This window comes from Apodemus sylvaticus, chromosome 5 (assembly GCF_947179515.1).
Source record: "Apodemus sylvaticus chromosome 5, mApoSyl1.1, whole genome shotgun sequence".
NCBI lineage: Eukaryota > Metazoa > Chordata > Mammalia > Rodentia > Muridae > Apodemus > Apodemus sylvaticus.
The window spans coordinates 77,096,479-77,110,687 of NC_067476.1; positions in this window are offsets into that span (position 1 = coordinate 77,096,479).

A 14,209-nucleotide genomic window follows, 5' to 3' on the forward strand; every position below is an offset into this window, starting at 1 on the left:
ATTGAAGAAGAAAAAAATATTCTCTCAATATCTATTTTATATTCATATCCAAAGTATCTCCAGTATTAATCAGAGAAACTTCTTTCTGCAAAGACTACTATGAATGCAAAGACCCATGCTTCCCCAAAATGCAGAGAATAAGCAACGGTTGAGTTTGAACTAAGTCTTAAAACCCCTTATTAGACTCAGGGCACACCATAGAAGAGGGGGTTGGAAATATGTAAGATTAGTTGAAGGACTGGGAAATGCCACTCTTTAGACTCATTAACTTGTTAGAGAAATAGTTACCTTCATGGCACTCATATAAGACTGGTGCTGTCAACTATAAGTCATGGGACAGGGAAGAACTCATAGCATCATAGTTGTGTTTTATAAAAATATAGAAAGAGAAGGAATGTGTTTGATGGATGTGCAGTCAGGTGTGGGGGAAGGGGGTGTCTCTGTGGGCCCATGTTGAGGCATCCCTTCCTCCTAAGGAACCAGCCACAAGACAATATAGTATAGAATGGAGTTTATTGAGGGCATGAGGAGGAGAGTTGAGGGAGGAGAGAGAGAGAGAGAGAGAGAGAGAGAGAGAGAAACAGAGAAAGAGAGAGACAGAGAGAGACAGAGAGAGACAGAGAGAGACAGAGAAAGACAGAGAGAGACAGAGAGACAGAGAGCAACTATGAACAAGTGGCGAGAGAGGGGAGAGGGGAATAGAGAGAGGGGGAGCAGGAGCAAGAGGGCAAGAGCAAGAGAGCAAGAGAGAGAGGAGGGGCAAGCAGCCCCTTTTATGGTGAGTCAGGCTCACCTGGCTGTTGCCAGATTAACTGTGGGCCTGAGCCTAGATTAAATGCCAAAACTCCTACCCTGAGGGAGGATCGATGTTTTTATTTGTATACCTGCAGCTAACCTAGAGGCTCCAATTGGATAGCTTCAAATTCAAGCCACACAGATGACCCTGGATGGTCTCAGTCTGTCACCAAAGAAATGAACAGTTATTAATAAATGTATGAAAGATTTGCAAGGGGTGTAATGCAAATAGGAATGATAGGAAGGTTGGGTATGAATGAGTGTGTGTGTGTGTGTGTGTGTGTGTGTGTCCCAGTGCTTGGCAAATTCTGTGTCCACATACAAAATTAACCAAAAGGGGTGGGTGATGGTCCATTTATGCTTCCTGAATCACAGCATTTACTCTCTAGACCAGACTGTGGAAAGCTGAGTTAAGATTGCACAAACTTGGACAGAACTGAGATATGCTTATTCAGCTTGAGTAAGCCTACCTGAACATAGCTGAAATAAGTCATATTGTTGTTTCCTGAATAAAGACAATAGAATATTCTGAAATTGTCACATTTTTCTCCTTTTGAATTTATTAGTATTTTTAACCTATATGTGCACAATGTCTTGCATGTAGTGCCTTCTGCACAAAATTAATGTGATGGAAGTGAGCAGTTATCACAAGGTGCATTGGAAAAAGCCTTCACCATGGAATTGTCAACTTAGAGACAACTTGAGAAACAGAAACATCTGTTGTTCAGAAGCCACCCAGTTTATATTAGATTTTTATCAACATAAGGGATTTGATATTCTTCAATCTGCAAAATGGATTAAACAATTTTCAGAAACAGGATTAAGTGAAATACATAATAATATTTTAGCCTGAACTGTAGAGCCTAATAAATGATTTTTTTCACTCTCTCTTCTCCTGGTATATTTCCTTTTTCCCTCTGTGGGTTTTTCCAATGGTTCAGAAAATAGTAAAGTATCTGCCTGGGGAGGGCTCACAGCATGACTGCTGTGATGCTGAAGGAATCTGAATCATCAAACACCACAGGATAGCACAGGGAGGCAAAAGCCAAAGGGAAGCTGATGCAGGCTTTTGGCTTCTGGTTAAAGTTGCAAGCACAGCTATTGCCCATTGAACCCTGGAAGGGAAATTAGGTGATTTTTTTTTTTCTGAAGCAGATTCTTTTCCCTTACCTGGCCTGATTTATTGACAGCTTCTAGATACAAAAATGTCATACTTTCAGCAGGTAATCAAGGGGTTTCATTCATTTCAACACAGAAATGAATGAATCTCTCAGCTCTACTCACTGTCGTGGCAAGACTAACATTAATGAAGAAACAACAGAAGAACGCATGGACACTTAAGTAGCTGAGATGATGTGGAAGCTTCATATTTAATTAAATTACTTATCCTTAGGAAGCTATGAGAGCATTCAAACAAGTATAGACTTTATTTAAGTAGAAACAGTGGGCATAATATAAATGAAAATACATGTATCATAATGAAAAGAACACAGGTAGGCTGGTAGTAGAATGGGTATAAATGAGTAATATTAAAAAATGATTAATTAGTGTTGGGACAAGGCTGTGTAGACATGCATTGGACTGTTAGTTTAGATGCCCAGAACCTAATTAAAAGCCAAATGTGATAACATGTGGTTATAATCCCAGCGCTGGTGTGACAGATACAGAATGATCATCAGAATTTATTGTTCACCCAGACTAAACAAAATGGTAAGCCTTAGTCACATGGAGAAACTTTGTCTTAAAAAATAATGTAGAGAGCTACAAAGAAAGACATCTGACATTAACATCTGGAGTCTGTTTATAATAAAGAAAATGATAAATTGTAGTCAGTACCTATAGAACCTTACAACATAGAAAGTGGAAGAAACCAAGACAATGGAGAAAGAAATGACGAGCAGCTGCATTTTATATACAATATAGAGGATCAAAGGAGGAAAGCAGCTGTCCCCCTTTGAAGCTTTCCTCAACTTTACAAAGTGGCAGTGGCTACCTAAACAGGTCATTCCTAGAAGTATTTGGAGTACAGGCAAGAAGGGTGTGGCAAAGGGCACAAATTGATGCTCAAATTTAAAACCAGAAAAAAAAAGATGAGGAGTAGAAAGCTAACTCCAGTCTGTCTTGCTTAAATATTTCTAAATTGAGAGATCTAGTCAACTTCAGGTTACATTAGGTAGAAAACTTTCAAACACAAAACTGACAAATATCAATACATTCATTCATTCTCAGTGAGTTTTTACTGCTTAAAATGATTGTTAACAGAGAACATATAGAAACAAATGCAAACCCAAGGCAAACAAAATACTTGCAAAAGCCACATATTCCCACTCACAACTGATGAAAAGTTCACAAAATAATTACCAGTTCAGTAAGTAGTTGCTACATTCATTGCTGATAGAATTATAAAGTAATAAGATGCTTGTTTTTTAGGGTTGACTGTTGGTTTTAAAACAAAATCTCAAACATTTGATTTATAGAGTGAAGACTCAGGAGCCAGACACTATGGTGAAAGCCTGCTAGCTTAGAGAGGTAGGGGAAGTTCAAAGACCAGCCTTCCTCTTTTTTGCTCTTTTTTTTTTTTTTAATGCTCACTCCCTATCAAATGGTTGTTCCCTCTGCCTCTTGATCTATCACTGACTTTCTTTAGCTTTCCTTTACGGAAAGCTCTTGGACTGAAGTCGTGTGCTAAGGCTGAGCCACACTACAGCTACTTGTTTAGAGTAAACAGAAAGCTCTTGGTTTAAAAGTATGTGCTAGGGCTAAGCCATACCACAACAAGAAACAGGTTTACAATCCCAGGGTTCACAATGTAATCAAGTATCCTACAATAGTTGACCATATACAAAATCATGGATCTATATAAAATACATTATTTAACATTTTTTGAAAATTATTTGAATGCAGTCTACTGACCATCAGTTAAGAATTAAGGTGAATTTGTATAACGAGACATAGACAGCAGGGTTGTGAGGGCATGTTTGTGTATACAGTTCCAGAACATTGATCAGAGGACAATATTCTCTATTTTCTACTCTCTCTCATTAAAGTATAGATGTTCCCATCTTTTGAATGGGACTTAGAGCTGCAAGATGCTAACATCAAGCTCATAGGAACAAAGTTATGTGCCATTCACAAGTCATTTTGTTTCTATCCATTCAAACCTTTACCTTTGCTTCTTGAGTCTCTGGATTCTTAGATGTTTTACTAAGTTAATTAAACAGAATGAATACAAATGGCTCTTGAGTTACCATGAAAACATGAACATGGAATTATATACTGCAAATATACATCAATATTTCAATGTAGAGTTCAGCCATGATAAAATGTGCAGCTGCAGCATGGGAATAAACATGGATATTGTCCATTGTCTTTTAGCAATGTGTGCTTTCATCTATAGATTTATATAGGTATCTTATATTTAGTCATTTAATCAGTTGCTATCATATAATCAGTATAATCATTTAATCAGTAGCACACATATATGGAAGTATCTCAGATCTGAGAACAAAACCACTTTGATCTCAGGTACAACTTCTTCTACTTCTTTGTTTCTAATGCCCCTTAAATTTTATTATTATTCATTAGTATATGCTTAAAATCCTTGTAGGTCTACCGTCCAATATATGATTTTTCTTATATCTTTGAAACTTTCTTGTTTGCTGAAACTTTCATAGACTTCCTACTCTCTTTTTCTCAGCTTGAATTGCCTTCTTATTATGTTAGAAAAACAGAGACCACTTGACTTTTTTTAATTTTTTAATTTTTATTTTTTGTTTTTTTTTTCAAAATAGGGTTTCTCTGTGTAGCCCTTGGGTGTCCTGGCACTCACTCTATAGACCAGGCTGGCCTCGAACTCAGAAACCCACATGTCTCTGCCTGCCAAGTGCTGGGATTAAAGGTGTGTGCCACTACTGCCCGGCTTAGAGACCACTTGTCTTTATGCCTCATTTAATTTCTTCCAAATCTATTAATGTCCAAGCTTCCATTTCCATGGATTATTACTAAAATAAGAAAGCCCTGATTTGGCAACAGGCCTGTATTACTCTGTAGACAGGATTCAGTGAGTTTTAAATAGTTGAGCTAAAAAGTTTTGGAAGGATTGTTTTCTCTGAGTAAATTTATTGTCTGTTCTATGCATCACTTCAGTAGCTTCGTGAAGCTTCCTGTCAGTTTTTTTTTCAGTCTTTTCCATTTTGGAACCTTGTCTCAAACAGCTAACTTGACTTTTTTTCCAGTATGGAAGAATTCCTTATCACCAGTCACCTTGAGGTAATCAAAGTCAACATTGTTACTACCATTACATATTCAACGTGGTTGACCTTTATTTAACAAGTGATATTTTTGTTTACATAACCTTTTATTTCCAAGTCTTTGCTCCCTTCCATGTAACATATGAGTATAATCTCATTCTCTATAACAACAACACAAAATAGTATAAATATGTAACAATAAAGCTTACTTTAACATGTTGTTAAAATGTCACACTATCTATTCCTGTGTGAATGTCATTTTCAGACATAAAATGTAAACTTTAACAAATACTTTTCTAGAAAGCACCGAGGGAATATGTTCTATTTCTCTTATTTGATCTATTGAATAAATTGTCCTTCACAGAGCTGCTACTTTCAACTAGCCTTTTCCATCAAAGTGTACATTACTAGTTTAGATTGTGTTAATATTCGAATGTTTTTGGTGAATTGTATTTGTTGATAGGTGTCTTTAAGATTTCCAAATTTTATAAATAGGGCTGCTATGAACATAGTAGAGCATGTATCCTTATTACATGGTGGGGAGTCTTCTGGGTATATGCCCAGGAGTGGTATAGCAGGATCTTCTGGAAGTGAGGTGCCCAGTTTTCAGAGGAACCGCCAGACTGCTTTCCAGAGTGGTTGTACCAATTTGCAACCCCACCAGCAGTGGAGGAGTGTTCCTCTTTCTCCACACCCTCTCCAACACCTGCTGTCTCCTGAATTTTTAATCTTAGCCATTCTGACTGGTGTAAGATGAAATGGTTCTGGAAAGACTCAGTGAAACAGTATTCGGCAAAACCAGAACTGGGAAGTGGGAAGGGGTGGGTGGAAGGACAGGGGAAGAGAAGGGGGCTTATGGGACTTTCGAGGAGTGGGGGGGCTAGAAAAGGGAAATCATTTGAAATGTAAATAAATTATATCGAATAAAAAAATTAAAAAAAAAAGATTTCCAAATTTACTGAGAATGCTTAACTTTTTGTAGTTTATTAAATCAGTTATTTAATTTTTTGTTAAGTAGGTAGTTTCTCCTATATCCAGTTTATTCTCTATCAGATGACATTTACTATTCCAGTAATATTTGTGCTAGATCTCAGGGCTGAGATAAAGGACTAAGTAAGGAGCTTATTAACATAACACAGTGATCACTGGCTACTACTCTGCCCCCCTCCCCCACACTCTCAGCACATCTTACCTGACATACTCTGCCCACTTCCCTAAACTTTCCAGTCCAGGATTAGGCTGGGCTGCCCTTCCCCCAGCTGCCTTATCTTACACACTTCATGTGTCCCTTCTTCCTTTTCAGCCTCTTGTCCTCCTGGTATCTTGGCTCTCTTTTCTCTCTTGTCCTCTGCACTCTCTCTTTGCTGAGTCCAGTGTGCATGCCATGTCTATTCTGGACTCATCCGGATGCCTCTGCCTGGTTTATCTTTTATATCTGCAATGAAAATCTTCTCCATACTTCAAGAAGAGCCATGTTTTCCACCTTTTATTTGATATTTTTAGTTCAATTTAAACATCTGGAGAAACTTTTAGCTGTTTTAACTAGGGAATGAGATTGTACTATAGTCTTTTTTTTTTTTATTATTCGATATAATTTATTTACATTTCAAATGATTTCCCCTTTTCTAGCCCCCCCACTCCCCGAAAGTCCCGCAAGCCCCCTTCTCTTCCCCTGTCCTCCCACCCACCCCTTCCCACTTCCCCATTCTGGTTTTGCTGAATACTGCTTCACTGAGTCTTTCCAGAACCAGGGGCCACTCCTCCTTTCTTCTTGTACCTCATTTGATGTGTGGATTATGTTTTGGGTATTCCAGTTTTCTAGGTTAATATCCACTTATTAGTGAGTGCATACCATGATTCACCTTTTGAGTCTGGGTTACCTCACTTAGTATGATATTCTCTAGCTCCATCCATTTGCCTAAGAATTTCATGAATTCATTGTTTCTAATGGCTGAATAGTACTCCATTGTGTAGATATACCACATTTTTTGCATCCACTCTTCTGTTGAGGGATACCTGGGTTCTTTCCAGCATCTGGCAATTACAAATAGGGCTGCTATGAACATAGTAGAACATGTATCCTTATTACATGGTGGGGAGTCTTCTGGGTATATGCCCAGGAGTGGTATAGCAGGATCTTCTGGAAGTAAGGTGCCCAGTTTTCGGAGGAACCGCCAGACTGATTTCCAGAGTGGTTGTACCAATTTGCAACCCCACCAGCAGTGGAGGAGTGTTCCTCTTTCTCCACACCCTCTCCAACACCTGCTGTCTCCTGAATTTTTAATCTTAGCCATTCTGACTGGTGTAAGATGAAATCTTAGGGTTGTTTTGATTTGCATTTCCCTAATGACTAATGAAGTTGAGCATTTTTTAAGATGCTTCTCCGCCATCCGAAGTTCTTCAGGTGAGAATTCTTTGTTTAACTCTGTACCCCATTTTTTAATAGGGTTGTTTGGTTTTCTGGAGTCTAACTTCTTGAGTTCTTAACAGAAAGCCCACATACACGTGGAAACTGAACAATACTCTACTCAATGATACCTTGGTCAAGGAAGAAATAAAGAAAGAAATTAAAGACTTTTTAGAACACAATGAAAATGAAAACACAACATACCCAAATCTATGGGACACAATGAAAGCAGTGCTAAGAGGAAAACTCATAGCCCTGAGTGCCTCCAAAAAGAAAATGGAGAGAGCATACATTACCAGCTTAATGACACACCTGAAAGCCCTGGAACAAAAAGAAGCTATTTCGCCCAGGAGGAGTAGAAGGCAGGAAATCATCAAACTCAGGGCTGAAATCAATCAAGTAGAAACAAAGAGAACCATACAAAAAATCAACAATACCAGGAGCTGGTTCTTTGAGAAAATCAACAAGATAGATAAACCCTTAGCCAGAATGACCAAAGGGCACAGAGAAAGTATCCAAATTAACAAACTTAGAAATGAAAAGGGAGATATAACAACGGAAACTGAGGAAATCCAAAAAATCATCAGAGCCTACTACAAGAGCCTATACTCAACACAACTGGAGAATCTGGAGGAAATGGACAATTTCCTTGACAGATACCAAATACCAAAATTAAATCAGGACCAACTAGACCATCTAAACAGTCCCATAATGCCTAAAGAAATAGAAGGAGTCATAGAAAGTCTTCCAACCAAAAAAAGCACAGGACCAGATGGCTTCAGTGCAGAATTCTACCAGACCTTCAAAGAAGAGTTAACACCAATACTCTTCAAACTATTCCACAAAATAGAAACAGAAGGAACACTACCCAATTCCTTCTACGAAGCCACAATTACGCTGATACCAAAGCCACACAAAGATCCAACAAAGAAAGAGAACTTCAGACCAATTTCCCTTATGAACATCGATGCAAAAATACTCAATAAAATTCTTGCCAACCGAATCCAAGAACACATCAAAACGATCATCCACCATGATCAAGTAGGCTTTATCCCGGGAATGCAGGGTTGGTTCAATATACGGAAATCCATCAATACAATCCACTACATAAACAAACTCAAAGAACAAAACCACATGGTCATTTCATTGGATGCTGAAAAAGCATTTGACAAAATTCAGCATCCCTTCATGCTTAAAGTCTTGGAGAGAACAGGAATTCAAGGCCCATACCTAAACATAGTAAAAGCAATATACAGCAAACCGGTAGCCAGCATCAAACTAAATGGAGAGAAACTTGAAGCAATCCCACTGAAATCAGGGACCAGACAAGGCTGCCCCCTTTCTCCTTATCTTTTCAATATTGTACTTGAGGTACTAGCTCGGGCAATTCGACAACATAAGGAGGTCAAAGGGATACAAATTGGAAAGGAAGAAGTCAAACTATCATTATTTGCAGACGACATGATCGTCTACCTAAGTGACCCAAAGAACTCCACTAGAGAGCTCCTACAGCTGATAAACAACTTCAGCAAAGTGGCAGGTTATAAAGTCAACTCAAGCAAATCAGTGGCCTTCCTATACTCAAAGGATAAACAGGCTGAGAAAGAAATTAGGGAAATGACCCCCTTCACAATAGCCACAAACAGTATAAAGTATCTTGGGGTGACTCTTACCAAACATGTGAAAGATCTGTATGACAAGAACTTCAAGACTCTGAAGAAGGAAATGGAAGAAGACCTCAAAAAATGGGAAAACCTCCCATGCTCATGGATCGGCAGAATCAATATAGTTAAAATGGCCATTTTGCCTAAAGCACTATACAGATTCAATGCAATACCCATCAAAATCCCAACTCAATTCTTCACAGAGCTAGAAAGAGCAATTATCAAATTCATCTGGAACAACAAAAAACCCAGGATAGCTAAAACTATTCTCAGCAACAAAAGGAAATCTGGGGGAATCAGTATCCCTGACCTCAAGCAATACTACAGAGCAATAGTGATAAAAACTGCATGGTATTGGTACAGTGACAGGCAGGAGGATCAATGGAACAGGATTGAAGATCCAGAAATGAACCCACACACCTATGGCCACTTGATCCTCGACAAAGAGGCTGAAAACATCCAATGGAAAAAAGATAGCCTTTTCAACAAATGGTGCTGGTTCAACTGGAGGTCAGCATGCAGAAGAATGCGAATTGATCCATCCTTGTCTCCTTGTACTAAGCTCAAATCCAAATGGATCAAGGACCTCCACATAAAGCCAGACACTCTGAAGCTAATAGAAAAAAAACTGGGGAAGACCCTTGAGGACATCGGTACAGGGAGAAAGTTTCTGAACAGAACACCAATAGCGTATGCTCTAAGAGCAAGAATTGACAAATGGGACCTCATAAAATTACAAAGTTTCTGTAAGGCAAAGGACACCATCAAGAGGACAAATCGGCAACCAACAAATTGGGAAAAGATCTTCACCAATCCTACATCAGATAGAGGGCTAATATCCAATATGTACTATAGTCTTACGGGAAGAGAACAAATATGCTAATTGTCTTTAGTCTAGAGGACTATCACCCACAGTAAATAATCATCTGATCCTGAATGTTATTACTGTTACAACTGTGCAATGTTACTTTGGGGTTAATTATAATTTCAACTTTTGTCTTCTGAATCTGCATGGTGCAAAGTCTTGTAGTTCTGTTGGACACCTTGTTTCAGCACATAAAGTACTGCTCATAGATTTCTTGACAGAAACACCAACTAAAATTGATAAAACTGGGCTAACATTCACTTAGCACTGAGGGCATACCATGTATGTTTTTTTGTGATTGGGTTACCTCACTCAGGATGACACTTTCTAGTTCCATCCATTTGCCTAAAAATTTCATGAATTCATTGTTTTTAATAGCTGAATAATACTCCATTGTGTATATATACCACAGTTTCTACATCCATTCCTCTGTTAAAAGACATTCCAGCTTCTGGCTAAATAAGACAGCTATGAACATAGTGATGCATGTGTCCTTATTACATATAGGAGCATCTTCTCAGTATATGCCCAGGAGTGGTATAGCTGGGTAATCAGGGAGTACTATGTCTAATTTTCTGAGGAATGGCCAAACTGATTTCCAGAGTGATTTTACCACCTTAGCCCAAAAGCTCAAAATAAACAAGTTACAATTTACAGAGCACAGGAAGCTCAAGAATAAGGAGGATTTAAGTATGGGTGCTTTGGTTCCTCTGAGAAAGGGAACAAAATACACACAGGAGCAATAAAGGAGAAAATGTGTGGAGCAGAGACTGAAGTAAAGGCCACCCAGAGACTGCCCTACCTTGGGATTCATCCTATAAACAGTCACCAAAACCTGAGCTAATGTGGTTTACAACCCCATGGGAATAACAATGATGTTGGCCACCCAGATGCCCCAGGACTCGCAGGGCCTAAACCATCAACCAAGGGGTACACATGGTTCCAGCAAAAAAATGTAGCAGAGGTATGCCTTGTTGGGCATCAGTGGGGGGAGTGGTTCTTGGTCAGGTGAAGGCTCAATAGATGCCCCAACAAAGGGAAATGGGGGAGGGAGAGGGGGGAGTGGTTTGGGTGGAAGGGCATATACTTGGAGGCAGGGGGTGGGAGGAGGGGTGGGGGGTTTTCCGGGAGCGGGAAACTGGGAAAGGTTTTACCATTTGAAATGTAAATGAAGATTATATTAAATAAAAAAATCGATAAAACTGAAATGAATTTAAAGGCAATTTGAGAGGGTGGACTGGACTTCAAACCTGGTCTTCAAGTGTCTTGCATGAATACAGTTTGTATGTCTATACCTTGAATGAACATTTCCTTTTACTTGGCATATGCATTTAGGTTGAATACCACTGTAGGTTCTGATCTCTACTGGCCTTTTTCTCTTTTCTTTCAACCTTTATGATGTAAAATGTTAACATTACCTGGAGAATAGTACAGCAAATATAGTCCCAATACAATTCAGCATATTAAATCTGTCATATCATTCATTTGTTTAACTATTTGTGACAAATATTTTAAAATGTTGGCTCAGCTCATTCGAGTTAAGCTGCCATAAAAGTACAGAGCCATACTTTTCCTTGTAAAAAAATGAGTTTAAAAAAAGTCAGGTAGCTTGCCTAAATAATAATTCTTCTTCTTCTTCTTCTTCTTCTTCTTCTTCTTCTTCTTCTTCTTCTTCTTCTTCTTCTTCTTCTTCTTCTTCTTCTTCTTCTTCTTCTTCCTCTTTCTTCCTCTTCCTCTTCCTCTTCCTCTTCCTCTTCCTCTTCCTCTTCTTCTTCTTCTTCTTCTTCTTCTTCTTCTTCTTCTTCTTCTTCTTCTTCTTCTTCTTCTTCTTCTTCTTCTTCTTCTTCTTCTTCTTCTTCTTCTTGTTCTTCTTCTTCTTCTTCTTGTTCTTCTTGTTCTTGTTCTTCTTCTTCTTCTTCTTCTTCTTCTTCTTCTTCTTCTTCTTCTTCTTCTTCTTCTTCTTCTTGTTCTTCTTGTTCTTCTTGTTCTTCTTCTTGTTCTTCTTCTTGTTCTTCTTGTTCTTGTTCTTCTTGTTCTTCTTGTTCTTCTTGTTCTTCTTCTTGTTCTTCTTCTTGTTCTTCTTCTTGTTCTTCTTGTTCTTCTTCTTGTTCTTCTTCTTGTTCTTGTTCTTATTCTTCTTCTTGTTCTTGTTCTTGTTCTTGTTCTTCTTCTTGTTCTTCTTGTTCTTCTTCTTCTTCTTGTTCTTCGTCTTCTTCTTCTTCTTCTTCTTCTTCTTCTTCTTCTTCTTCTTCTTCTTCTTCTTCTTCTTCTTCTTCTTCTTCTTCTTCTTCTTCTTCTTCTTCTTCTTCTTCTTCTTCTTCTTCTTCTTCTTCTTCTTCTTCCTGTTCTTGTTCTTCTTGTTCTTTTTCTTGTTCTTCTTGTTCTTCTTCTTCTTCTTCTTGTTCTTGTTCTTCTTGTTCTTCTTGTTCTTCTTGTTCTTCTTCTTGTTCTTCTTGTTCTTGTTCTTCTTGTTCTTCTTGTTCTTCTTGTTCTTGTTCTTCTTGTTCTTCTTGTTCTTGTTCTTCTTGTTCTTCTTGTTCTTGTTCTTCTTGTTCTTCTTGTTCTTGTTCTTGTTCTTCTTGTTCTTCTTGTTCTTGTTCTTGTTCTTCTTGTTCTTGTTGTTGTTGTTGTTGTTGTTGTTGTTGTTGTTGTTGTTGTTGTTGTTCTTCTTCTTCTTCTTCTTCTTCTTCTTCTTCTTCTTCTTCTTCTTCTTCTTCTTCTTCTTCTTCTTCTTCTTCTTCTTCTTCTTCTTCTTCTTCTTCCTCTTCTTCCTGTTCTTGTTCTTCTTGTTCTTTTTCTTGTTCTTCTTGTTCTTCTTCTTGTTCTTGTTCTTCTTGTTCTTCTTGTTCTTCTTGTTCTTGTTGTTCTTCTTGTTCTTCTTGTTCTTGTTCTTCTTGTTCTTCTTGTTCTTGTTCTTGTTCTTGTTCTTGTTCTTGTTCTTGTTCTTCTTCTTCTTCTTCTTCTTCTTCTTCTTCTTCTTCTTCTTCTTCTTCTTCTTCTTCTTCTTCTTCTTCTTCTTCTTCTTCTTCTTCTTCTTCTTCTTCTTCTTCTTCTTCTCCTTCTCCTCCTTCTCCTTCTCCTCCTCCTCCTCTTCCTTCTCTTTTTCCTCCTTCTCCTTTTCCTTCTCCTCCTCCTCCTCCTCCTTCACATTTAAAATAATATCCCCTTTACCAATTTCCCCTCCAAAAATCTCCTATCCCATCCTCCTCCCCAGCTTCTATGAGGGTGCACCCCCACCCACCCACTTATTCCCACTTACCTGTACTGGCATTCCTCTATACTGGGGCATCAAGCTTTTATAGGACCAATGGCCTCTCCTCTCTTTGATGCCCGACAAGGCCATCCTCTGCTACATATGCTACTGAAGTCATGGGTACTTCCATGTATACTCTTCGGTTAGTAATTTAGTCTTTGGGAGCTCTGGGGATAATAGTTGGTTCCTATTGATGTTCCTCCTATCTCCCTATCAGGCTGCAAAGCCCTTCAGCTCCTTGGATCCTTTCTCTAACTCCACCATTGGGGACCCTGTGCTCAGAACAATGGCTGGCTATGAACATCCACCTCTATATTTGTCAAGCCCGGGCAGAGTCTCTCAGGAGACAGCTATATGAGGCTCCTGTCAGCGAGTGCTTCTTGCTTCTTGGCATCAGGAATAGTGTCTGAGTTTGGTGTCTGGATATGGGATGGATCCCCAATACTATAGATAATGCCACTCTATTTTATCTTTCCTGGACAAATATAATTTAAACAAAATAAAATAAATCTATCAAATTAAATGAGTGTTCAGGCAAATAAATCATCTGGGTAAATACTTTGTGTATTTTTATATTCAAATATGTCTGTGAAGAACAATGATAACAAACAATATTTCAGGAAAAATGAGCAAAATAATCAGAAACACACTGTCAAAATGTAGAGTGTCCATGCATTTGACTTTTAAAAAAAGATTTATTTATTTATTATATGTAAGCACATTGTAGCTGTCTTCAGACACTCCAGAAGACTGAGGGTTGTGGTTGCTAGGATTTGAACTCAGGTCCTTCAGAAGAGCAGTCAGTGCTCTTTTATTTTTTTGTAGTTCTACTTTCTTTTTTTTTTCTTTTTAATTGTTTTCTTTATTGGTATATTTTTTATTTGCATTTCAAATGATTTCCCCCTTTCTGGGTCCCCACTCCCTGCAAGTCCCATAAGACCTCTTCCCTCCCCCTGTTCCTCCATCTACCCCTTC